General features: G+C 44.8%; 1 protein-coding gene and 1 long non-coding RNA gene across 2 annotated transcripts in view; one reads left to right on the top strand and one right to left on the bottom strand.

Annotated features, from left to right (window-relative positions):
- Positions 1-24,283, top strand: part of ARHGEF3 (Rho guanine nucleotide exchange factor 3) — an 898,185-nt gene that overhangs the window by 8,122 nt on the left and 865,780 nt on the right. The window lies entirely within an intron of this gene.
- LOC146797579 (uncharacterized) lies at positions 13,239-13,875 on the bottom strand. Its single transcript, XR_014969010.1, has 2 exons — positions 13,789-13,875; positions 13,239-13,449 (listed from the first exon to the last, which is right to left on the bottom strand). It is a non-coding gene; the product is annotated as an uncharacterized LOC146797579 (long non-coding RNA).

Below are 24,283 nucleotides of genomic sequence, written 5' to 3'. Positions count from 1 at the left end.
GAAAAAGTGAATGTTAAAATTATCACGATTGTGTCAAAAAATAAATTTTTATTAGAAGCCAATCAGACACAGCTAAAAACAAAGTGTAGGATAATTGAGCTGAATAAATTGTTCAGCAAAGTCCACTAAGAGCTCAATTTCCATGCGCAATAACAGTCTGACAGACTCAGCAGATGAAGAGTGTAGGTTTAGAGCAGGCGCAGACCGGTGGTGTGATTTATAATATGGGGTGGAAGGGGGCACTCTGTCTCAATGGCAAAGGAGTGCCCTCTCCTCCAAACTGAAATTCTGCCTGCCTCGTGTAGAGTTGCGCGAAGCCTAAGTATGTCAGCGACGGAGACTGCTACAGTTCTACTGCTGACGCACTCCTGATGACCTGACGGAGTACGGGCTGTTGGGGAGTTGGCCGTTTGTCCACCTGCCTATTTAGAATGGGCAGACAAATGACCAGCATTTAGTTTCACACACCACCAATCAAAATGTGGCTTTAGGTGAAAGAAAAAACATTTCAATGACCCCCCACGTCTTGGGAGAAAACTCCAGGGGCCAGGGGTGTACTGGAATCACAGTGACAGCGGTTCCCGCCAATGGCCAGAGATGTCCGCAGGGGTGGTGGACATCTCTAAGTTTGGAGTGTGGATGCTCCAAACTCTAAATCAGCCCCCAAAACACACTGGCGGCTGGCATCTGCGGGTGGGGGCCCGCATGCAATATATTTTTAAAATAACTAAATAAATCTTACCTAACGCAACATCCATGTTCCAGACCACTTCTTTGCAGGAACTGGAACCAGATGCTGGAACTCCCTTGCCCAATCCTGGGGCTGCTCACATGCAGCATGTGAGCAGCGTCCTTATTTGCGGAAGCGGCTCATCCAGCACTCCACAGCGCACTAGAGGCTTACACTTACTCTCAACCCAGCTATCTTTAGACAGCTGGGTTGAGAGCTTAAAGTGCTTATGTTGTTTGTCGTCGCACGACAGCAGGCCAAAAAGACATGTACACTTTAAACAGTGCATTAGAGAGCCCACCCTCCTCCCTGTTGCTGTCAGTCAGCAGCGGCCCGCCCCCGTCCTGCCGCTCAGCTCTGGACAGGGGATAAAAAATAAAATGGTAATGAACTACCATTTTATTTTTCATCTCTGGGGCTTTGGGGAGATTTTAAGTGGGGCGACGCTCTTCAGCTCCAAGGGAGGAGCCGCCCCATCCAAAACATTTACTGAAAGCGGTACATTGGTACTTTTTTGTTTTCTCTCAAAACTTTTATTTTTAGAGTGCATTTTGTTTGGGAAGCATGTTTTTGACTCGTAATCATTTAAGCAATCCATCTAATGATAAAATAGATCCCTTTTTGCTGAGTACAAGGAACTGGTAAAATGACTGCAGCACAATCCAAATATTTCACACTCAGACTTTCAGCCCAGGATGCCAGGTTTTTCCAGTGGCCTCTGGTAAACTCTTCAAATAATGAACATGTTTTTTGTTTTCTTCCACAAGAGAGACTTCATAATAGCAATTACTGCCCCTACTAAAGAGACTGTTAAAAGCAATTTATTTTCAGGTACAAAACTCAATGGTGAATTCAATTAAGCTGAGAATGAGGATGGTTTTAGTACACAAAGCGGCACTTGGAATTGAGGAATTCATCTGATGCATAGATCAACCAGGGAACAGACATGCAGGGACAGTACATGATTCCAGACAATTTGAAGGGTGCTGAAAATATTGTGCTTATGTTTACAGTAATTAAAATACTACCTACTCTGAGCTGAAGGCCCCACTTGGGAAGGCTCTTAAAATGGTAGTTACAGAGAAGGATGAGTGAACCCTGGATACATGCAGACAATCATCCTCTTTGAGTTTCCGCCCGCACATGTTTGTTTGTAATTAAAGTTAGACTAGTTTGAACATTCCTGGTCTGTAACAGCAGCATGGGCCCTGTAAAACATGCTTATTGACTGGGTGGGAGGCGTTCATGATTAGCGTTTAATAGTTGATGCACGCTCTATTATAGAATAGCATCTTAACCTAACGAAAGCCAAAAAAGACATCTAGTGAGGTAAAGCCCCATGTTGTACTGCAGTAGCTTGCCCACAATATTTCTATCAGGCAAGCACACAATCCTTAACCTGTTTAATGGAACTTGGAAAGTTCCTAAGAGAACAGTTTCTTCTCATTGTCACAAGTGCTGATGCTGCAAGGGCTAGAAAAGAGCCTGAGACACTGGTTGGAGCCCTGTCCAACTCCAGCAGTACCAGAGCCTACTTTGTCACTGCTGGGTCGCAGTAGAGTTTGGTTGACTGCGGAGCTTAGAAAGGTTATAGAGGTATGTGGTCTCCCCGCCGCTCCGAGAAACAAGATGGAGGCGTCCATCTGCAATGTCAGCTGTGTCCCAAACCTGGATTGGCGAGAGGGCTTGATCGTGAGTGTCATATGTCCAAGAAATGTTGAAGAGCCGCAACGGACGCAACAGACTTGCTGTAGGGTCTGCAGCAGTGGCATGATGGTTCTGGGCAGCAAGGGATAGAAGGATGTTAGGATTGGTAGCTGAACCATGTGTTAACTTCACCTACTTCTTCCTAACGCTGACTATTAGAGTTGGCCTGAGGAAGCATCCAGGCTTGTATGTGAGATACTTGACAGATGCCCACGGAAAAGGGGGTATGGCACACTGAGAAAGCACCTGGACGTCTGAACATACCCTGTCTGGTTTGTCAAAAATTAGTGATACCTGAAGCACTCTTGTAGGCCCTCCATGTGACCAGCAATCACTCCCAAGTGGGTCTCTAATCATAGGACAACAAGGAGAAACCCAGGTAGAGGGTCTACCAGGACCTCTGGCCACGGCTCCAATGCCATTGAAAGGCCCTACCTGTACTGAGTAATTTTTCCGGCTCTGTATTCCTGCTGCAGCAGAGTGGTTTTCAGAAGAAAAGGAAGACTTGTCCTGCATGACCAAGTGAGAGCAAATCCCGATGGCATTCATAGGGAAAATTCATAATACGTGATGACCTAAAGTAAAGAATGATTGCCTTTGAGACCAAGCGTTACAACATCAAAACACGGTTGATAGAAACTGAGAAGAAAGCCTGTTCAGCTGACGAAAAACTAGAGTCTGTGGAACTGGCAGTGGCAAGAACTGGAGACTCTGCTAATTCCTCCCCATTGCTGCCATGTGCCCTAACCTCCATGATTCACCTAGAAGATCACGAAGAGCGTTTGGAGAATCTACTTAGATTCTTTCCCAAAGTAGTGCAAGAATAGCCTCTTGAGTAGGATGATGACGCGAGAAACATTTCTTTAACATAAGACACTTTCGAATTTGGCACTGTTCAATGGGCAATGAAGATACTTGCGAAAGGCTCCATGAAGAATGAGGGTAATGGTGGCACAATTTTAGTGACCTTTGGTGAGGACCTTAGGAAAACATTCTGAATGAGTGAAAGGGAAAAATGATGTGCTCCTGTTAGACCTGGCGTGGGTTTCCTCACAACTTTTTGCTTTCGGACCTCCTGTTTTACTGACTTTCTTTTTGCTGCCCTTAGAACTCTGCGCACTTTACCACTATTAACCAGTGCTAAAGTGCTTGTGCTCTCTCCTTAAAACATGGTAAGATTGGCTTATACCCAATTGGCATATTTAATTTACTTGTAAGTCCCTAGTAAGGTGGCACTACCTGTGCCTAGGATCTGTAAGTTAAATGCTACTAATGGGCCTGTAGTAGAGATTGTGCCACCCACTTAAGTCACACGTTAAACATACCTCAGGCCTGCCATTTCAGGTTGTGTGTTCAGTTTTAAACTGCCATGTTGAACTGGAAAAATAAACCTTTTGCCAGGCCCAAACCTTTCTTTTTAATACATACAAGTCACCACTAGGGTAGGCCCATAGCTGCCCAGAGGGCAGGGTGCAGTGTATTAAAAAAGGTGGATGTGTACCTCTAAGTTTTACATACCATGATAGTGAAAAACTCTTATATTCGTTTTTCACTACTGCAAGTCCTATCTCTCCCGTAGGATAACATTACCTTATTACAATTATAACCAGCATACCTATAATAACATGCATCTCACTGTACCTTCAATAGAAACCTTGCCGGGACAGAGGCACATTTTACCATCCAGTGGACCTTCAGGTGGCGGATAGATGGTGGAAGGTCACTGAAAGTGCAGGGCTCTTTCCTGACTGCAAAACGCACTGTTGTAATGCCTGTGACTGAGCCTGAATCGAGAACTATCCCAAACTACCTTTACCTTTACTACTATCTAATAGGGGCCGCATGTTAAGAATATCAAACCAGACATAGTGCATATTGGGCTCAAACTTCCCCATGATATTATAGAGACTCTTACTCACCTGCAGTGCCCTGAAGTATGCTTAAGAAGATACAAACCACTACATAAAACCAAATCATAAGTAGATACATAGTTAAAAAACAGGAAATGTTTCAGTATCTGCTGGGCAGAGCCACATTCCTCACATAATATGCCATGTAAACAAATACAGTAAGTGCTTAGCAATGCAGCTCACAGCAGTGGCATGCGGGGGAGAATTATGTGCATGTCACCTTTTGAGATTCCAAAACCGAGCATGACTGCCTCGGGCAAGCAGTGACAAAGCCTGCAGGTTTGGTTGTGGGTCTATAATGTGGAATTATATGTTGAGAATAAACGTGTTTTTAATCTGGGTTTGTAATAATATGTGCGGGGGAAGGGGTAGTGTGCTTGCTGCAGGGTATTTGTTTGGTGAAAATGTAGCCACTTGTCACTTGTGATATACTTGGGAAAGAGTTGCATTGTATGCGCTCAATGCAGCAAAGTGGGGCAGTGCGCCTGCAGCGGATGTCTTGTGTTTGCTGAAAACAAGTGGTGCAGTTATTGTGAGTTATATTTTTCTTTAGTATACTTGGTACGAGAGTGGTATGTGCATTGTCATGAGGTTAGTACGCTTGCTATGAGTGTGATCTTTAGTAAAGAGGGAAGTGAACGTGCTATCAGTATGACCTTTGCTTGGCAGGGAGGGTATTACCATTGCTATAAGTATGTATTTAGTGGAGAAAGGTAGCGCACTTACTATGATTGTGCTGCTTATTTGGTGAAGAGTAGTACACTTGCTATGAGTGTGGTGTTTGGAGAGGGGTAAAGCACTTGCTATGCATGTAATATTTGTTTAGTGAAGAGGGGTAATGCACTTTCTTTGAGTGTGGTCTTTGCTGATGAGGGGAGTGCACTTGCTATGCGTGTAATATTTGTTTAGTGAAACTTGTTTTGAGTGTGGTCATTGGTAAAGAGGGACAGTGGTCTTGCTTTGAGTCTGGTCTGCGTGGAGAGGAGTAGTGCACTTGCTTTGAGTGTGGTCTTTGTTGAAGAGGGGTAGTGTACTTGCTATTCATGTAATATTTGTTTAGTGAAGAGGGGTAGTGCACTTCCTTTGAGTGTGGTCTTTGCTGAAGAGTGTTAGTGCACTTGCTTTGCATGTAATATGTGTTTAGTGAAGAGGGGTAGTGGACTTGCTTTGAGTGTGGGCTTAGATGAAGAGGGGTAGTGCTCTTACTTTGAGTTGGGTCTTTGGTAATGAGGGGTAGTGTACTTGCTATTCATGTAATATTTGTTTAGTGAAGAGGGGTAGTGCACTTCCTTTGAGTGTGGTCTTTGCTGAAGAGTGTTAGTGCACTTGCTTTGCATGTAATATGTGTTTAGTGAAGAGGGGTAGTGGACTTGCTTTGAGTGTGGGCTTAGATGAAGAGGGGTAGTGCTCTTACTTTGAGTTGGGTCTTTGGTAATGAGGGGTAGTGTACTTGCTATTCATGTAATATTTGTTTAGTGAAAGGTGTAGTGCATGTCCTTGGAGTGTGGTCTTTGCTGAAGAGGGGTAGTGGTCTTGCTCTGAGTGTGGTCATTGGTAAACAGGGAGTGTGGTCTTCCTTTGAGTGTGGTCTTCGTGGAGAGGGGTAGTGCACTTGTTTGAGTGTGGTCTTCTGTGAAGAGGGCTAGTGCACTTCCTTTGAGTGTGGTCTTTGCTGACGAGGGGTAGTGCACTTGCTATGCCTGTAATATTTGTTTAGTGAAGAGGGGTAGTGGACTTGCTTTGAGCGTGGGCTATGATGAAGAGGAGTAGTGCTCTTGCTTTGAGTAAGGTCTTTGGTAAAGAGGGGTAGTGTACTTGCTATTCATGTAATATTTGTTTAGCGAAGAGGGGTAGTGCATGTCCTTTGAGTGTGGTCATTGGTAAAGAGGGATAGTGGTCTTGCTTTGAGTGTGGTCTTTGTGAAGAGGAGTAGTGCACTTGGTTTGAGTCTGGTCTTTGGTAAAGAGGGGGAGCGTACTTTCTATGTATGTAATATTTGTTTAGTGAAGAGGGGTAGTGCACTTGCTTTGAGTGTGGTCTTCGCTGAAGAGGGGTAGTGCACTTGCTTTGAGTGTGGTCTTCGCTGAAGAGGGGTAGTGTACTTACTTTGAATGTGGTTTTTGGTTAAGGGGGTAGAATACTTGCTATTCATGTAATGTTGGTTTTAGTAGAGAGGGGTAGTGGATTTGCTTTGAGTGTGGTCTTTGGTGAAGAGGGGTAGTGCACTTACTTTGAGTGTGGTCTTTGGTGAAGAGGAGTAGTGCACTTGCTTTGAGTGTGGTCTTCACTGAAGAGGGGTAGTGCACCTGCTTTGAGTGTGGTCTTCACTGAAGAGGGGTAGTGCACTTGCTTTGAGTGTGGTCTTCACTGAAGAGGGGTAGTGCACTTGCTTTGAGTGCGGTCTTTGGGAAAGAGGAGGTGTGTACTTGCTATGTATGTAATGTTTGTTTAGTGAAGCGGGGTAGTGCACTTGCTTTGAGCATGGTCGTTGCTGAAAAGGGGCAGTGCACTTGCTATTCATTTAAAGTTTGTTTAGTGAAGATGCTTAGTGGACTTGCTTTCAATGTGTCAATGTTTGGTAAACAGGAATTTGCCGCTTCTATAAGTACGGTATTTGTTTAGCGAAGAAGGATGGCACGCTTGCTATAGTTGTACTTTGTATCTGGGGAAGAAGAGAAGCACACTTGCTATGAGCCTGGTATGTGTTTGCTGAACGAGGAGGAAGGTACTTGCACTGACTTTGCTATTTATTTGGCCAAGAGGGTTAGTGGCCTTTCTATGAATGTAGCATTTGTCTGGCAAAGAGGAGTTTACCATTGCTTGAGTGTGAACTATTTTGGGGGAGACCAAGGAATATTTGGAATTGAGTAAAAGCATCTCTGCTAAGAAGGCGCTATTTGTGTGCTGTTAGTGAATGGAGTGATGCTGGGTTTCTTTCAAACAAGAAGAGTTAGTAAGATAGAATTTTCTTTTTAACTTCATGTAAATAAAAGAACCTTTAACCCCTTCAGTGCCCATGACGAGCTGGACTCGTCATGGGCCGCGGTTGCGCTGTGCCCATGACGAGTCCAGCTCGTCATAGACCCCGCCCGCTAATGCAACGGCCGGCACAGGGCGGGGAAAGGGGCGGGCACTGAAGGGGTTAAATATGTATGTGCATAAATCATATGCACCGCGTGCTTTCAACAGCCAAACATATTTATTCATGTCAGCTAGAACAAAGTAAAGTGTACAAAAAAGTGATGGATGGAATGCTTGAATTAATCTCAGCTACTGGTACTTACTCAGGGCCGCATCCCAGACTATCGTTCTTTTGCACACCATATCACCTCAGTTAGGACCCAGCTATATGCAACCAGTCTTGGCCCTGCTCCAATCGGAACAGTCCAGCCCAAACTGCGAAGCTAGGTTCTCCCTGAACCAGAACACAAGCATCCGAGTATTAGTTAGGGTTCATCATCCAGGTATAGCTCGGTTCCAGTGACTGTGCAAGGGACCTCATTCTGAGCATAACCATCCCACTCAGGGCAATACACTCTAAAGTATGCAAAAAAGTGATGGATGGAATGCTTGAATTTATCTCAGCCACTGGTAAATACTCTGGGTCGCATCCCAGTCCATCGTTATTTTGCACACCATACCACTTCAGTTTGGACCCAGCTAAATGCAAATCAGTCTTGAGCCAGCTCCGATGGGAACAATCCAGCCTGGCTGGGATTAAGTCAAGCATTCCATCCAACACCTTCTTGCAGTTGCAACGAATATGCCCAAGCGTGAGCCCTGTTCTCACTGTGTCACTGGAACCAAGCTATACCTGACTGATGAACCTATAATAAGGGTGAAAACAGTCCTAGGTTGCTTGTATTCCGGTTCAGAGAGGACCTGGCTTGGCAATTCAGGCTGGAGTGTTGGCAGAGTTATGCACCCAGTCCAAGGAGGAAGGAACCACAAGCCTAGTCAGGGTAGGTCATAACATACCCTAAATGATCCTGCGCTCGAGCTCTGGAAGCTTGGCACAGAGCAGTCAGGCTTAACTTAAGAGGCAAGGTGTAAGGTATTTGTGCAACACTTCAAACAGTAACATATTGAAAACACCACAAAAAAGAACACCACAAAAAAGACTCCACACCAGGTTGGAAAAATAGATTATGATTTTATAAATAAAACAAGACCAAAACGACAAAAATCCAACAAGTAGAAGTCAAGATATGAACTTTTAAAGAATAAATGCAAAATAATGTGTAGATGCAATGAGAGCTTAAATGGGTTATCTGTTCTAGCTGTACCGAGGCAAAGTCAAAAGTTCAGACCAACCACGATGGAACACAGGTTAGATACAGGGACAGCTTTATGTAACAAAATGAGGGAGTGAAGAGGTAGTGTCGTACAGGGACACTAGGGAGGATACGTCCTCCTCTAATGCTCTGTAATTAAATCAAAGAGATCCACCTTAAAGGTCTGACTGTGTTAGGGAAGTGTGTTTCTCATCCTGGTGTGGATGCACACAGTGTTTGCTTAAATAACCCTCACACACCAAAAGGGCCCTTGGTGGCATGCTTCATCATAGGGGTCTTCCCGCCCCGCTGCAGGACGGGGCGTGCCACGACCTACGACTACGCGGGAGCACTGTTCTAACAATACTATGTGTGGTGATGAGGTAGTGAGAGGAAGGGTCTGGAGTGAATAAGGGTAGGTGAATTAAAAAGGACCTGGCCTCATGGACTTAAAAAACTTTAATAGGTCGTCAAGGCTGGACCTGGTAAAAAGATGATGCGGAGATAGCCTGCCTATAATGTGGATTACTCCTATAAAGTCAACATGTTTCGAAGCAAAGGCTTCTCATCAGGACTGAAAGATCCCCTCAGTACTCACTATGTTGATAATACCAAATAGGTGTGCTATATACAAAAGTGAAAAAATGAGAAAAAGGCATGAATTTCATGCACTTAATACGATACCTAATAGTACCACTAATGTGTTAATTATGTAATGTAGGAGGTAATGCTCCATGAGTCTCTGTAACGGGTAGGGAAGGGTGTCGCCCACGTAATTGTCTTGGTTGACTCAGCCTGGCTTCCAATGACGCCAACCCGCGGCTCCGTGGTCCTTTTTAATTCACCTACCCTTATTCACTCCCGACCCTTCCTCTCACTACCCCATCACCACACATAGTATTGTTAGATCAGTGCTCCCTTTAAGGTGGATCTCTTTGATTTAATTATAGATACAGGGACACACTTAGGCCCACTGAACAAAAGTACCTTGATACAGGATGCGTTGTCGCTGACCAAGATGCGAGGTGCAGGCGAAGTGATGCGTTGATGTCGAGCCACACAGTGGATGAGATGCTTCGAGATTCTCCACGCAATGGCAGGGATGCATGGTTTCAGAGTGCGACGTGCCAGTTACAAAGGCGATGTGCGGCTACTGCTCCCTCAGTAGGCGATTCCAAAGGCGATGTGCTGGTACCGAGTGTGATGCTCTGGATCCTTTCTATGCTTCGACGAGGGTGCGATGGTTCCGATCCACACAAAGGTGAAGATGTGCTGGTTTCAACTCATGCAAATGCAAGAATGCATGGGTTCTGGTTGTAGAAGCACTTTAGGCCTCACATCCAAGGGTCCAAGGCTTGGGTGGCACCACTTTGCAGGGTAGACTCATAGCTTAGCATGTAGAGACCAGATGAAGATAGTTGAAGACTTTGATATCCCTGAGACTTAGAACAGGAGGCGAGCCAGCAAGCCCTTTGAGTCACTCTTGGTTCAAGTGATGCAGGTCTAGCCCTTCACACCCAGGCAGGAGAACAGCAGGCAGAAGGGCAGCTCAGTAATGCAAGGGCACAGGAAGGGAAGAGTCTAGCGTAGCAGCAATCCAGCAGAGTGGCAGTCCTTCCAGCAGCACAGCAGTTTTTCCTGGTAGAGTGGTCACAGGTCCAGACATGTACTGAAGTAATGGTGTCAGAGGTCCAGTACTCATACGCAGATACATCTTCGAAGTGGGGAGACTTCAAAGAAAGCTTTGAAGTGCGAAGTGGTGCTCCCTTCCTGCCCTTGCTCCAGACTCACTATAGGGGGGTATGCCGCCCTTTGTGTGGGAACCGGACACAGCCTATTCAGGTGTAAGTGAGGCTGTGTCCAGGTCCAACCTCCCATCCTGCCAGGATTGCCCACCACGACACACCTCAGCTCCCATTGTCAGTAGCTGTCTAGGGAGAATACGCAAAACTCAGCTGTCACCCTCCACAGACGTGTTTCAGAGACAGGCAGCAGGCCCCGAAAGGCTAAAGCAAGAAAATGCCAACTTGGAGTGGCATTTTCAGAAGTGCAATTTAAAATCTGAATTCACCATAGGTTGTGATTTTGAATTGTGATTCCAGAGACACCTAATTTGAAAAGACTATCTCTTCACAATTGGGGATTACACTTAAAACATGCAATCAGATAATCCCAATGTTAGTTACCCGATGGGAGAGATAGGCCTTACAGTAGTGAAAAACAAATTTGAGAGCTTTTCACTATTGGACATGGGCAACTTAAAAGTGAATGTCCTGCCTTTTAAATACATTGCACCCTGCCCTGTGGACCATGCAGGGCCTACCTTGGGGGTGATCTCTTTGTATAAAAGGGAAGGTTTGGGCCGGGCAAGAGGTTCATCTTTCCAGGTCGAAATGGCAGTGTAAGCTGCACATACAGAGTCTGCAATGGCAGGCCTGAGCCATGGTTAGAGGGCTACTTAAGTGGACGGCAAAATGAGTGCTGTAGGCCCACTAGTTGAATTTAATGTACAGGCCCTGTGCACATGTAGTGCACTTTACTAGGGATTTATAAGTAAATTAAATATGGCAGTTTGGTATGAGCCAATGTTTAGAGGAGAGAGCATGTGCACTTTATCAATGAGTAGCAGTGGTAAAGTGCTCAGATTTCTAAGGCCAGCAAAAATGAAGTCAGAAAAAGTGGAGGATGAAGGCATAAGGTTTGGGGGTGACCCTGCAGAGAGGGCCATTTCCACCAGTTCCCCTTGGAGCAGGGTCAAGACTGATTTGTATTTGGCTGGGTTTAAACTGGGGCGACATTGTGGTTGAAAAACGATGGACTGGGATGCAGCCCAAGTGATTGCTAGTGGCTCAGATTAATTCAAGAATTCATTCATCACCTTGTGATTACTAGAACAAAGTGACATCATTTCTCTCAAACACATCAAATCTCACTCATTGAGAGGGAGTTTTCACACACTTACACCCATCCTCTTGACCATTACCAATGGCCTCATGTTAATGGATGGAAACTCACTCCTGGGAATCATATTCTTTCTGTTGACCCCAAACCCTAACTTCTACTTGTCTGCTCCATTGGACTTTAAGATCTAAGGGGCATATGTATCAACATCACCATTTGCGATTCTCAAATAGCGAGTTTTAAAGAATCGCTATTTGAGAATTGCAAAACGGGATGTATTTAAAAAATCGCAAAACTTTTGCGATTTCTTAAAATTCCTTAATTGCGAATAGCAAATTGCGAAATCGCAATTAAGGAATACCTGCCCATTCATTTCTATGGGCCAGGAGACCCATAGGAATGAATGGGAAGTAATTCTCAAATAGCGATTCGCAATTTGCTAATCGCAATTTGAGAATAATTTCAAAGGTGCAAGGGTGTCATGATGACACCCTGATGCACCCCTGAAATGAGCATGTGTGTGCATATGGCGCACATAATGCCCTAAGGGCATGTATGTGCGCCACGTGGCACTTTGTAAAATTCAAAAAAGTGCTTTTTGAAAGGAAATCGCAAATTACCACCAACTAGAAGTTGGTGGTAATTTGCTATTTCTTAAGGATAATTCGCACAACTTGGGTGCGTGTTACATATCATTTAAGAAATCGCAATTTGCAATTTCTTAAATGCTTACGCAAAATTAGCTAAATTAGCAATTCCTTAGTTTTGCGATGGGATATTGGCTCATACATCCCGATTAGCGATTTTTTAATCGCAAACGCTGTAATTTTGCGAATCGCAGCGTTTGCGATTAAAAAATCGTTTGATACATATGCCCCTAAGTCTCAAGAAAAATAACAAACAAGTTTGCAAAGATGATACTGTTGCACGCCTAAGAATTCATCTTCATTTGTCAATTCAAAGCCACCAAACACAGTTGAATGATAAGAAATCAAGAATATTGAAAATATCGACTGTATGTGAAACGGCCTTTTTAGAGGTGCTAAAATTGAAATAGGCCTTAGTGAAAATGTAAAATTAAGGTTTCACTGCTATTTCTTTGCAGTTTCTCGGGCAGTGGGAATTTTTCATATATGGCGAAGTTAACCCATTGGCAAAATACTTTGGAAAACTTCAAAAAATCAGTAGGAGGAGCTGGCCAGAGGAAGGGGTGGGGTTGGCATTTCAAGATGTGGTTGGGGTGCGGATATCTCCCTGCACTGCAAAACAAAATAGGGTAATGAAAGAATTCACCTCCCAAAGTATGTGAAATCTAAGTCAATATTAAGTTCTTTGCTGATTTCTCTACTGAAATTAACAAAGAGCGGGCCACATGGCAACAATTGACCTGCGGCATTAAGGTAGCACTGTGGCATTTTATTAACTGAAGCGGCTGGGTGCTGTCCCCAGCCCCCTTCAGACACCAACTCCCACTGCACATAGGGTTTGGCCTACAGAGCCTGGCTGTTGCATTTTACTTTGCAAGGAGGAGTGCGTGTATCTTTCATCATATATGTGCTTCGAAGTGGATTGTATTTTTTTTCAAAAATGTAATTTTGCAGTAGGGATATGGCAGGCACATGGGTATGACATGAAATGGTGACAGGCGTTTCTGCGAGTCAAAGAGTTGCACAGCTGCATTCACATTTGTGTTTTTAAATAATCCACGTATTCAGCTTGTAAATCAATATTCATCCATTTTATTTCAAGAGTAGTCCAATCCTTATTCGCCACGTCAAAGGTACATAGTTACATCGCTTTTTGCATTTTAACTGCTCCAGAATTGCCCATCCAGGCCTATTCATAGGCATATGCTGTAACTGAGTTCCTCGATCACATAAAATCCACCCAATGCATTTCGGTCCGCCTGGACCTTCGTCAGGGGTATCTATGATGTTTAAAAAATACGCGTCAATTACATACTCTGAGAATGTGTGGTTAATACATAATCAATAAATAAGTGGCATGTCTTATCGATTACAACTAAACATACCCATTAATTCAGTGCCTTTATATCTACCTTCTGAACCCAACAGTCCTAACTCCCACCAATATCGTGCCTTCTGATTTAAACAAATCCCTGCCCTCATTAAATATGCCGGAGTCTTCCAACCTTCTCTGACAAAAACTTATAACAACCTTTGTTTAAAGTTCACATGAATGTTAATATTCTAACCCCTCTTTACTGTCCTATTTTCCGATGGCGGAACCGCTCTCTTCATCATACCTGTGTATGTAAGAACAAGTCTTTAGCAGAAAAACACCTCACTCCTCCTTCGGGGCCAGCTTCCTTTGCGTCTTCCCGCGCTGCAACTTTAAACTGTGTATCTAATTACCCACCTGTGAAACTTGTATAACACGTGACTTTATCCCGCCTTACTAGCAACCTATGTCCCTCCCTAACCCCACCCTTAACCCGTGTAAAACCAACGTAACACCAAACAATCAACTTTAAACAAAAATCTCAAATGAATAATCAAAATGTAAAATAATATGAATTTCCACAGAGTCTTCAAGCACGTAATTAATCCATATTTAAATCATGATGATTTTGGAAACTTTGACGTGGCATCTTCACTTAAATGTTCATGATTTCCTTATCTCAACAGGGTGCTTAAACAGGGTTTGTCATGAACCAGTGGTGTAGCAAGCAGAGGGGCGGTCCACCCTAGGCAACATGAGTTTTGGGGGCGGCGGCCTCCCCCCTCTCTTACCGGCGGGCGTTGTCAAACGGCGAATGCAGGAATCGCCAGCACACCCCCTGCCCCCGCTCTTACCGGCGGCTGCTGCTGGGTGGCAAAAGCAGGTACCACCACGGGCGGCATAAGGTCTAGCTACGCCACTGTCATGAACACAAGCACAATGAACCAAATTGATTCACCTTTAGCCCCATGGAATGCAGATCCGAGCAATAATCAAAGAGGTGGAATGCACCCAAGAAACGAAGTTCTCTTTTCAGCACTAAGAATCATTGCTAATTAACCTAGCACTGTTTTTGTACTTCTGTTGCATGTAGGTCTATTGTTCTTTCAGCTCTTCAGCAAACTGGGGGCAGAAGGCATTGCAACTCTCTCAGTGAATGTTCCTGTTTTGCTTGTAGTTCAGATGTTGTCACACTGCGCAGCCGCGGTCCGTGCAGGTAACATGGTGAGGCGGTGGGGCCGTGTAAGGGGGGATCCCGAGGGACAGTGCCGAGGGAAAATGAATTAGTTATTTAATTTTCCCTTTGCATCGTCCCTCGGGATCCCCCCTTACAAGCCCCCACCGCTGTTACTTGCACGGACCGCGGCTGACACTGGATACAAATGCAGCTCATGGTCCTGCTACAGATGCAACCATAGCAGATGCTAGATCCCCACCAGAAGCCCCAGCACAGTACAAGATGGACTGTAAACAGAGCCTTTACGTTCACGGAGGAATGGTACCTCTAAATCAGAGGGATGAGCATGGCACTAGTGCCACAAATATAATGAAACTTTATGCAGCACATATAATGAAGAAGCGCCAACCTATGCAAAAACAGGCACGCGACTAGGTCCAGCAATAACAGTGTCTTCAGAGGCAAGGGGGAAGAGGATCAAATACAGTAGTGTTTAGAATGATTTTGCAAATATCAACTACCATATTTGGACATAGTAATTCCATTTTGCAAAGGATCAGCCTTAGCCTCATATTTTTTTAATTTTTTTAAAGAGTTTTATATAGCACAAACTTGACCCGAAGGTATCAGAGCGCTTTACATGAGCACCAATTACGTTACACAAGGACACATTTATTTTTTTGTTAGGCATGGGGAGATTAAGTGATTTGCCCAGAATCACAGGATGTTGAACGTCAATGCAGAGACTCGAGCCCAGTTCCCCAGATTTGAGATCTACAGCCCTAGCCCGCTAGGCTACATCCTCTCCCTATCTCTATTTAAAACCGAATATATTTTACTTCCGGGGATAGTGAAAATATTAAGGCAGTGGTTTCGAAAATCAAGATTTTTGAACATTTGAGATGCGTTTTGAAGTGGAGAATGAGGTGTGGAAGTACATATTTAGATGTGGCCTAACAGCCCGAGCTGCCGATTTTGGTACTGGGCAACCTGGTTCGAATCCTGGCATCTGCTCTACATCCTGAAGTTTTGGTCCACTCTTTTAATCTCCGTGCCTGAGAAAAATTCTGACCTTGTGTAATGTAATCTGGTGCTCATGTAAAGTGCTTTAAAGCCTTTGGGCCAAGTTTGCACTACACAAAACTGACAAAATAAATATATATACGTAGAATAATTACATGTTTACTTAGTCTTATTGCAATTAAGCAGTGGGTTGAAACTGTTAAATATGGAAACTATTTCACGGTTTCCTGAGAAATATGGGTTTCATCATCATAATGACTGCCCCAAAAACCATTCTGTAGAACGTTACCCTTGTCAGGGATTATGCAATGGAGGACGCAATCATGCAACAAGCTTATCTAACTTATGTGGCAAAAGCTAAATTATACAGCACATTCTCCCAGAATATTATTCTCATTTATTTGAGCTAAAAACAACGTTTTTGTGAAATGTGCAAATTATGTGGTAAAAACCATAACCAAGCACAAAAAGCTGCATCCACAGAATCACAAAAATTATGTAGCCTTTACCATTGGTCTTTGTTTTATCAACAATTTATTCATGAAAGATAAAAAAAAAAAAACACTTAGCATTCTAATTCCTAACATTGCCTATTGTTAGCTACCCTTGGAAGAAAATAGCGTTTTCAAACTAAAGCGAAAATAAGCATATATGATTGGTAATTAGTAATATGGTTCATATATTGCCAAGTTGATGTTCTTGTGTGTCTTGTTCGTGACTCACTGCCATGTACTATTGACAGGGCCGGACTGGGAACCAAAACTGACCAAAACTGACCAAAACTGGCCCTGGCAAAACGATCAGCCGGCCTTCCAATGCGGGAGAGGGGGGTGTGCGGCTGAGCTGTTTTCTAGGGCCGGTTTCGGCAGATGTTGTTACAGGGGGCCGATATTGCCACCCTAGTTAACAAAAACAGCCACCCAGGGGTACAAAACAGGCCCCCACCCTGGCTGCCCACTGGGGAAACGCCCGGTGCCTGCTACAGCCAGTCCAGCCCTGACTATTGTTTTGTGACTGCAGTTGTGGCCGCAAAACACTCGCAGTTTACCACCTACTTCAAGTAGGTGGTAAACCACTCGCAAACGGGAATGGGTCCCCCGGGAACCCCTTCCCCTTTGTGAGTGTGTGAGAAAATATTTTTTAAGAGCAGGCAGGGGTCCCAGGGACCACTGCCAGCCCTTAAAAAATGAAGTTGAAAAGTTTCATTTTCTTTTTTAAATGCATCCTGTTTTCCTTTAAGGAAAACGAGCTACATTAAAAATAAAAAATAAAAAAACGTCTTTATTTAAAAAGCAGCCCCGGACATGGTGGTCTACTGACTCCAGCAGGCCACCATCCCTGGGAGCACTAGCCATTCCCAATGGGGTCGCAAATTGCGCTTGCCTCATGAATATTGATGAGGCAGGCAATTTGCGACCCCATTGGGAATCTCGAACAGTGTCTGTGACACTGTTGTACTTTGCATTTTGCGACTCGCAAAGCAACGCAATTTGCAAGTCGCAAAATGTAAGGGTCGTACATCTGGCTCTGTGAGCTGTAATTTTCATTGCAGTCTTAAGAAACATTCTAGAGGGTGTTATTATGAGATAACTGCCTGCCACATTAGTAGTAGATCCTGAGCAAAAGGAATGAAAGTACATTATTTGAATTGTAATAACTGGAAGTCCACTATCCATGCTAAAAACCTGATTTATTTTCTTACTACAACCTACTTGTAACATAGACACTCTGTCTTAATAGTTTATTAAATCTGAGCTATCATGCCATATTTAGGACTGAGCAAAAATAAAATAGGCCGGTGAAATTCCTTGAAAGCAAAATTCGTGACATTTCCCATTCCTCAATTTTACATACTTTTTACACACAGGAGATGTATGTGCATACCCCCAAAAATGTTTTCACTGAACAGGTCTCCTGCCAGTATCTCATATGCATTTTTAAGCGATATACGCCCTGGTGTGAAATAAACCTGCCAAACACATTTTACTATAAAAGTGTAATTTTGTGAAATTTACATGACGCTTATTGAAATTTCAGGGAGAATAAATATGCGATTCTACACACACTGCCAGATGCCTGATCAGAAGAGAGGGACTGATTATGAGAGAGAGAGAGAAAGAAAGTGAGGGACTGAAAGACAAAGAGAGAAAGAGAACTCCAGGAGCTCAACCTGGCCATATAACTTATGCACATTGGTGCCTCCCCTCCACATGGTTTTGTGGTTCCTGGAGCCTCATTTTATGTCAAGACCAGAGGCTAGCATTACGCACATGTTATGTGAACTCTATATTACATTGAAGGTTTTTTGTGTACAGCGAAATATTACCCCTATTGATCTTTTTTGTGCTTAAGACATGTTTTAGGGAATATTCAATAATGATAATTCGAAACAGCAATCCTGTCTCTAAATTACACCCTTGGCAAAAAGTGGCCTTTGCAGATTATTTATGTTCAGACATCTTGATTGGGAAGTGTGTGGAGAGGTGCTTCCATGTTTGTCCTTCCATCCAACATCTATGGGTACGTGTAGACAGCCACGGGTCGGATGGGGGGAGGGCGGGGAATCTGACGGACGATGCCTAGTGGAAATTAATTATTTATTTAAGTTTCCCTCGGCATCGTCCGTCGGAATCCCCCCACCACCCGGCCCCACCGCAGTTACCTGCATGGACGCAGCTGCGTGTAGAGCTGTAATTCTCGTTGCAGCCTTAAGAAACATTCTAGAGGGTGTTATTATGAGATAACTGCCTGCCACATTAGTTGTAGATCCTGAGCAAAAGGGATGAGGGTACATTCTTTGAGTTGTAATAACTGGCAGTCCACTATCCATGCTCAGAACCGTATTTATGGTCTTACTACAATCTCTGTCACTCTGTCTCAATAGTATATTAAATCTGAGCTATAACGCCATATTTAGGACTGGGCAACAATAAAATAGGCCGGTGAAATTCCTGAAATTCTCTCAAAAACAAAATTCATTACGTTTCCCATTGTTCAATTTTACATACACTTTACACACATGAGGTGTATGTGGAAACCCAAAATCATTTTTCACTGACCTAGTCTCCTGCCAGTATCTCATATGAATTTTTAAGCGATCTACGTCCCAGTGTGGAAGATACCTACCAAACACATTTTACTATAAAAGCGTAATTTTGTGAAATTTACATGACACCTAATGAAATTTCAGGGAAAATTAATATGTGATTCTGCACACACTGTCAGCTGCCTGTTCAAAAGAGAGGGACTGAAGATGAGAGAGAGAAATCAGAGAGAGGGAGATAGAAATCAAAGAGAGAGAGATAGATGAAGAGGAGGACTGAGAGAGAGAGAGAGAGAGAGAGAGAGAGAGATTTATTTTTTTCTGTGTGTGCAGAAGGCTGTGCATGTTACATGTGGATGTAGCTAGACAGGAATCCATTTCCATTTCCTGAACCAAAGACGTACATGAGATTGTTATTGTAAATTGATATTTGTATAGCGCGTAATCACTAGCGGTCTCTTAGCGCTTATGAGAGAGTGGCTGAACCCTACCATCAGCTATCTGTCAGTGCGCCTGGTCAGAGTGTGTATTGTTCCCAGGCTTCTGTGAATAATATGGTCTTAAGCTTTTTCTGAATGGAAGAAGAGAGGTTTCCCTATGTAGGCTTTATGGTAGCTTTTTCCATAGGAGGGGGATCAGAACTGAGAAGGCTTGTCCGCCAGTGGTGGTTTTATTGAATCGCTGACAGAACAGCAGGCCTGCCTCAGATGAGCGAAGGGTACGCCCTGGCACGTAGCTACTAAGGCGATCCTTGATGTATTCTGGAGCCTGCCCATAGAGAGCTTTATGAGCGATGCAAAGGCCCTTAAACCTGGCTTGCTGCTTGATGGGGAGCCAGTGCGGCTGCCGCAGCAATGGTGCTGCATGTGAGTGTCTTGGAAGTTTAAAAATCAGTCTTTCTGCGTCGTTCATTATTACTTGCAGCTTACCTAGCAGCTTCTCTGGTAGTCCGATGTACAGGGCGTTGCTGTAGTCCAATCATGACACCACCGTGCGCAGGGTTGAAAATGAAAGGAGAGGTGCCAATTTCCTGAGTTGTCTCAGCAGGCCCACACAGGTCCCAACCACTGTGGACACTTGATTTGACAGTGTGAGCGTGGCATCTATTTTGATGCCTAAGCTCTTTACGATCGGTACTGGTGTGGGTGTGGCACCTAACTCTTGTGGCCAGAAGAGGTCGGTCCAGGGGTTACCTCCCGTGATAATAGCTAGTACCTCTGTTTTGTATGGGTTAACTTTGAGCGAGTTGGCAGTCATCCAGTTAACTGTATATCTAAGAATACTTTGTACACACGATTGGGCTTGAAGAGATCTGTCGAGTCGAAGGATCAATTGGGTGTCATCCGTGTAACTAAACACTTGACAGTCTATTTGGACCAAGGCTGCCATCAATGGCTGGAGACAAATGTTAAAAAGCAGTGGGGACAGTGCAGAGCCTTGCGGAACTCCTCAGGTCAGGGCACCTTTACTGGACACTCGGTCTACTAGTTGGATCCTTTGTGTTCGGTCTGTCAGAAAGGAGGAGATCCACCCCCCACACAGATTCCCATATCCTGATTACGAGCCAGCAGTTGGCCATGATACACCATATCAAACGCGGCTGTTAGGTCTAGCAGAATTAAAGCTCAAGGCTTCTTGTCGGCCGTAGGCCTGAGCTCATCCAACACTGATAGCATCCCCAACTCTGTGCTGTGGTGGGCCCTAAAGCCTGCCTGCCGTACATGGAGTAGCTGATGTTTCTCGATAAATACTGAGAGGGTTCTAAGTACATGTTGTTCCATTACTTTTGCCAGAAAGGGGAGCTGAAATATGGGTCGATAGTTTTTCAGGTTGGTGACATCTGCCCCTGCTTTTTTCAGCAGTGGGGTTACCGTAGCTTCCTTGAAGTTGAGTGGTTGTAGAGAGCCCCAGACAGCATGTGAATTGTAGTGCTTCCCTGTAACATTCCTGGGGTTCTTTGAAGTGGGCCAGACACTATGGTGTGGAGGAAATTACACATATGGTCATTTTGAAGTGTGGGACATTTCTGTGTACTTTCCTGCTCCATTGTTCCATAGAACTAATTTCACACAGGTCTACTGATTAACATTTGTTAAAAAGTAGTTAAATATGGAGCCTCCACCTTCTTTGTGCTCTTGTTTTGAGTCTTGCATCACAAGAGACTCCATACTACATCCCACCTTCCAGGTCACATTGTGAAAGAGTCTGTGGCTGCGCCTGTCTGAACTGACTTCTCAAAAGCCAGGAACTGCCTGGAACCAGTCACAGAGGAGACTTGTGGCATACACAAAGGGCCCAATTCACAAAGGTAAACTTAGACCAGAAGTATAAGTTTGAGTCTTTTGGTATTGACAAAGGTAAGTTATGAGTAGTATCTTTACGTCTGCACTCGGAGTGGAATGTCTGCACTTAGGGTGGAATCTCCACACTCGTGGCGGAATCTCCACACCCAGGGCGAAGATCCACCTGAGTGCGGAGATTCCACTCCAAGTGCGGACGGAAAGATACTACTCGTGACTTACCTTTGTGAATACCAAAAAGTAGTAAAGTTAGACTTTTGGTCTAACTTAGACCAAAGTTGTAACTTTAGCTTTGTGAATCAGGCCCATGCTCTCCAAACGTAGCATAAAAATGTGTCAGGAAATACCAGCCCGTATGAAAAGATTTCTCTATTAGAATCAAGCCGTCTTATTGCATTGGAAACCAAGAAACTGTTTGGTGTCCTAGGGTTAGGGTCACTGCCTGCCAAATCCTTTTAAACAGGTTTGGGTCCAGAAGCCTGGAAATGGCTGCCACTTGAGGGCTATCTGAGGCATGTCTTGAGGGAAAGAGCTAATTTGATGCTTAAGAGTGGTGCTCGAGGTGCACTGTATAAAGAACATGGTGTCTTGAAAAGGAGAAACTAATAGGAGGCATGTGGTGTGGATCACAGCAATGCAACCCGGGTAGGTATGTGCACTGCCAGGTTGGGTGGTGAGGCGTGATGGCCCTCTGGCCACTGCGATATGCACTGATGCTAAATCACCTGTCACGGTCCCCCTCCACAAGGAGATTAATTGCCTTTGATTGCATGGCACCTAAAGAACCATGACCATAAGTTGACGGTTAGACTCATCAGAACTCAAATCATCAAGAGAAGGTGAGCGCTACTGCAACATTGCATTCCCCATTGGTGGATCTTCCTGAACTTTGTTGGATCACCACTGGAACCTGGGATCACTTTGTTTGGATGGTGGGTTTTGTGTTGGGTCTGATGAAGACTCATCCATGAAGCACCATCTTACACCAAAAAGTCCTGACAAAGCACAGTTTGAATATGCACCAGACTGCATCTTGAACCGGAGAGCACACCTGTGCATCAATGCAAGGCCAGAGATACCAGTAACACTGACTGAGCTGGGCCTAGTGGGAAATTCAGGAGCGCACATGACTTTGAGTTAAGCCATCCCTTGCCCTCAACCAGCCAAAGTGGACCAGCCATTGACAAACAAAAAGAGGTGCAGTGTACATAAGTGGAAGTGTGTGTGGCGTATGAACTTTGAGAACCAGTGCTTCATGCCACTCAGTAACCATCCAGAGGTGACTTTTGAAGGGGAAGGCAGGAACCTTGAGGGCCACCCTGTGAGAAGCAGGCCACGTTATTACCCCTGAGGACTATATGCATATTTTTGACAATGGTTCTGTTTTAATTTGCTATAATGCCTTAATTGAGGAAATTAGTTAAGCAATCAGCATCTAGTTTCCCCGCCCAATGATTAACATCTGATATTCCGCCCTCTGAACTTTATACTTACAGTATTCCATTGTGTGATAGAAGTTAAGCATTGTTTTACAAATAGCACTAGCTGGGCATTGCTTTCTTGACTGATTTATGATTCATTGTGTTCTGGGTAGGACGCCAGTAGGCCTGCATCCCCACAAACTGCCCCGCTCCTCGAGGAGCGTGGCTAGCCAAGGTTTCAATGTGGAGACTGTAGAGTACAAGAACAACCGGGGTTTGGCCGGCGACCATGTCGTAAATAGGCTGCGATTAAATTAGCGTTAGCAGAATCCATCTGGTATTTAGAGGCTATCCTGTACATTTTGTGGAATCCATTTTGTATTTCTGGCAGCCATTTTGTCTTCCCTTGTGCTCTGTTTAAAGGACTGGCTATACTTAGACTCTGCTACCCTGCACATGCGCAGGAATATCTAACTGTCCATGCATCTGTTTTTAGTCTGTAACTATCAGGTTGTTTCTACCAGAGTCAGCAACTGGTAGCTCCTCCTTTGCTGTTGACGGTGCATTTCTGTATGACCATCTATGTATGTAACTCTTCTCATGTATGCTTGCACCGTCCTTTTCCTGAGCCCCTGTGTGGGTATAAAAGACCCATGGTTCTTCTACTCTGGGTGCTACCTTCATTCAGCACCACAGGGTGCTGGGTGAATGTGGTTCCACCTTATGAGGTTTAATAAACTATGTATTTTCTATTTCAGTTTCTGTGCCAACTTCTTTCTAATAGTCTGAGGACTCTGTGCAGAGAAGGGCGAACCCCTTGCACTGGTAGGCCTAGCTGAGGCCTATTTTCTACAACCACACCGAGCCCTCTGCCTGCTTTCCTCGCACAGGCTCAGCGGAGGAGTGCCGGGCGAGCGGGATGACGAGGTCCCGGTGACGAGCAGCGCTGCGGGGGACAGCGGTTTGGAGCCCGCCGGCGGCCCTACTGACCACAGCCGGCGCTGAGGCAGAGGCAGCGGCACACCGAGGAAGGCAAAACGGAGGCCGGATACTCGAGTTACAACAGCCTCTACGACACTACCTCCCTCCTCCAATTCTGCAAATTCTAAAATTTCCCTCAGATCGGGCCTTGGTTTTGGTTGATGTCAGACGCACGCAACGAAGGACAACAGCGGGGCTCTGCAGCACCGAGGAGATCGCTGCCGCACCATTGCCGTGAAGGCAACTGCCATCATTATTTCCAGCACAGACGCCCTCACTCCTTCACCTTGTTTGCCGTGAGGGGAACGGCTCCATTGACTCTTTGGGACTTCAATCCCCAGAGTCCCTTGCTTTGCCGCTTGCCCTGACACGGCAGAGCGATTTAAACATCGCTAAAACGCCCTGTCGTAGACTGGGTTGGGCCACCCCCCTTTCATCGGAGCTTAGCTGAACTGACTTGAAAAGGTAAGCCTACATTAACTCTGTTTTATCTCCCACGATATCTGGCTAACGCGATCATGGGGAAGCGAGTGGGCCAGTCGGCCTTAAGGCCCGCCGCAACAAGTATTGATAGCATGCTGGAAAGAGCTGTTAGCATTGTGAGTAGCGAGATTGAACTGACCGAGAGGCGTCTTTCCCTTGGTTTGGGGGTATCCCCTCTCCCCCCCACTTCCCATACTGGAGGGCGCCGACTCGAATAACAGTGCACCAGACAGCTCTATCACCAGTTGTGCGGTTTCTGATGGCGATACTACATCCCAAGCTCCCTCCCAAGATGTGGTTATATTAGACACCCCGGTGGGCACTGAGGCAATTACTGGGGCAAAACGTAAAAGGAAGCCAGCAAAAGTGAC

The sequence above is a fragment of the Triturus cristatus genome, chromosome 9, assembly GCF_964204655.1.
Source record: "Triturus cristatus chromosome 9, aTriCri1.1, whole genome shotgun sequence".
Lineage (NCBI taxonomy): Eukaryota > Metazoa > Chordata > Amphibia > Caudata > Salamandridae > Triturus > Triturus cristatus.
The sequence above is the reverse complement of the archived record's forward strand: the minus strand, read 5'-3'. Positions and strand labels throughout refer to the sequence as shown.